Here is a 3,470-nt window from a genome sequence, read left to right as displayed (position 1 = left end):
CTGAAACTGAAACTCCAATACTTTGGCCACCTGATGCGGAGAGCTGACTCATTTGAAAAAACCCTGATGCTGGGAAAGATTGAGGGCAGGAGGAGAAGGGGACGACAGAGGATGAGATGGTTGGATGGCATCACTGACACAATGGACGTGAGTCTGGGTGAACTCCGGGAGTTGGTGATGGACAGGGAGGCCTGGCGTGCTGCAGTTCATGGGGTCGCAAAGAGTCAGACCGACTGAACGACTGAACTGAACTGAACTCCCAATTTGCTGTGTGCCTTTTCAGCCCCTCAACCGCCCACCCGTCTGTCTTACACTCTCCTCCAGCTCACTCTGCTCCAGCCAGGCTGGTCCCCAACGTCCCACCTCAGGGCCTTTGCACCGGCTGGTCCCTCTGCTCGAAACCCCAGACTTTTCCACAGTACCAGTTCCTTGTCATTGAAGGCCTTCCCTGACCACCCTGTATCAAGGAGTCACCCAATCGGGTTGCTATCCTATCAATATTTTCTTCCCAGCACTAATACCAATCTGAAATTGGAAATTTATCTTGCCTTAAAAAAAAAAAAAGTATGGATATACTCATTTATTTTCAGCGCTCCCAACTTTATCCCCCACCCTGCCATGTCAACTCCGTGAGGGCAGAGATGTCTGTTTTATTCACTGCTGAGTCCTCACACCCAGATCTGGGCCTTGTATGCAGTAGGCAGCCCGCAGATCTTTGGGAATAAACAAGACAAGACCAGACATTAGACAGAGCTGAACCAGGGTGAGAGGGTGCCAGGGGTGGGGGGACAGTCACCAAGGAGGTGGGGCTGAGCAGAAAGAAGGGAGAAGGTGAGAAAGGGAGAGAGCACCCCCTCCTCCATCCCAGAGGCTGAACTGGGAGCCCTGGACCTGGGAGAAGACCCTTGAGGCCGAGGCAGGAGTCTGGGCTTGATTCCTGTGGCCAGAGGTTGCCAGGAGGGGCGTGGATGGGACAGAGGACTGCCTGGCAGGCAGCTGAGGAGCTGTCATGGCGGGGGCTCTGGTCCCTCTGGGAGCCTGGGCTGGGTTGTGATTGGGTGTCACGGAAAGTAGGTCCCCCAGCCTGCAGGGGTACCCTGAGAAGGGCAGGCACAAGACACCTCCCACCTGCCCCCCCAGCGACCCTCAGAAGCCAAGAGCTCCTCCCCTCCCCCCAGGGAACGCGGTGGAGGGAGCAGGGGGTCGTAGAGCAGTGTGTCCTGCCTCAGGGCCGGCTGGCCCAGCACACAGAGGGACAGGTCAGATGGCGCTGAAGGACACGCTGGGGGGAGCGCAATGTCCTCAAAGAGGTCGAGGGTGGAGGCGTCCAGGGCAGCGAGACTCAGGCTGGGGCCAGCATGCAGTGCCTCGGTGGGTGCCACGGCACAGGCCACGCCCAGGAAGGGGGAGGGAGGGGGTGGGGGCGGCCTCTGGGGCGTCGGTCTCTGGGGAGGTGCCTCCTGGGACAGAATGGACATGGCCAGGTGCTGGGTGGCAGCTTCGATCTTGGCAAACTGCCTGCGGAAAGAGCCGGGCGTTACAGGGGTGACCATGAAGAAATCCCCTCCCGTCTGCCATCCCAGGAGTGACGTGTCTCTGCTCTCCCTCCCCACTTGTCTTTACGCTACTGTCTCTGCCCTGGGTCCATTTTCTTGAGTCCCACAGTTCAGTGTCTCTAACCCATCCATGGGCTTTCCTGGTGGCTCAGATGGTAAAGAATCTGCCTGCAATGTAGGAGACACAGGTTCGATCCCTAGATGGGGAAGATTTCCCTGGAGAAGGAAATGGCAACCCACTCCAGTATTCTTGCCTGGGAAATCCCATGGATAGAGGAGCTTGGCGGGCTACTGTCCATGCGGTCACAGAGTCAGACAGGACTGATCAACTAACCCTTTGTTCACTTTCAACCCCATCCATTGGGAAGCTATGAACAGCTGTGGGGCTTGTGCATTGCACAAGGAGGCAGGTCCCGTCCAACACTGTGCACACTTAAAAATATTTATTTATTTATTTTTGTCCGTGCTGGGTCTTCGTTGCTGTGAGGGCTTTCCTTCCTTGAGGCTCACGGGGGCTCCTCTCTAATTGGGGTGTGTGGGCTTCTCATTGCAGTGGCTTCTCTGGTTGCAGAGCACAGGCTCTAGGGTGCACGGGCTTCAGTAGTTGCAGCGTGAGGCTCAGTCGTCCTGGCTCCCCGGCTCTGGACACAGGCTCAACAGTTGTGGCGCGTGGGCTTAGTTGCTCCGAGGCCTGTGTGATCTTTCTAGACCAGGGATCAAACCCATGACTTCGGCATTAGCAGGAGGATTCTTTACCACTGAGCCACCAGGAAATCCTGGTATGTTTGGCATTTAGATTTATTCTGACCATATTCCAACATGGAGAAGTAAAAAATGTCTTAAGAGGTGCCTTCACAATTTTTTTTTTTTTGCACAAAGGCACTCTGTGGACTGGCAGCACCACTGTAACGTTGAAGCCGTGTGGATTCTGCTTCCTAAAGGGCTATGAATCTGCATCTCCACCAGCCCTCTCAGGATCGCCACCAAGCCCTGGCTGGGGTCCTGGCCTCCCTGGATGACCGCAGTAGCCACTGCACAGGTCTCCCCCAGTATCCCTACCCCTCAGTAGCAATGCAGGTGGATCTCGCACTGCACTGTGTCCCCCTGAAATTATATGTTGCAGTTTTAACCCCCAGCACCTCAGAAAGTAAAGTCACTCAGTCATGTCTGACTGTTTGTAACCCCATGGACTGTAGCCTACCAGGCTTCTCTGTCCATGGAATTCTCCAGGCAAGAACACTGGAGTGGGTTGCCATTTCCCTCTCCAGGGGAATCTTCCCAACCCAGGGATTGAACCCAGGTCGCCTGCATCGCAGGCAGATTCTTTACCACTGAGCCACCAGGGAAGCCCCAGGGCCTCAAAATGTGACTGCATTTGGAGATGGAGTCCTTAGAGAGGTGATTAAGTCAAAATGACATCATCAGGGTGGTTCCTAACCCGGGAGGAGGAGATGAGGACGCACAGAGGAATGACCACAGGAGAAGCCAAGGAGGAGGCCTCTCCCCGCCAGCACCTTGGTCTGGGGCCTGAGGCTCCAGAATCATGAGGTTGTCCTCAGCGCCCCGCCCAGTCTGTCATGTTTGATCGTGGACTTTCCAGCAGATGAATGCAAAAACATGGTGTTGAACAAAAGCAGTGAGACTTAGTGCGTGCTGCTGCCGCGCAAAGTCACTTCAGTGGTGTCCGACTCTGTGCAACCCCATAGACGGCAGCCCACCAGGCTCCCCTGTTCCTGGGATTCTCCAGGCAAGAACACTGGAGTGGGTTGCCATTCCCTTCTCCAGTGCATGAAAGTGAAAAGTGAAAGTGAAGTCGCTCGGTCGTGTCCGACTCTTTTCCGACTCCATGGACTGCAGCCTACCAGGCTCCTCCGTCCATGGGATTTTCCAGGCAAGAGTACTGAAGTGGGGTGC

Source organism: Bison bison, unplaced genomic scaffold, assembly GCF_000754665.1.
Source record: "Bison bison bison isolate TAMUID 2011002044 unplaced genomic scaffold, Bison_UMD1.0 scf7180017850463, whole genome shotgun sequence".
In the NCBI taxonomy this organism is placed as follows: Eukaryota; Metazoa; Chordata; class Mammalia; order Artiodactyla; family Bovidae; genus Bison; species Bison bison.
Note: the sequence above shows the minus strand (reverse complement) of the source record.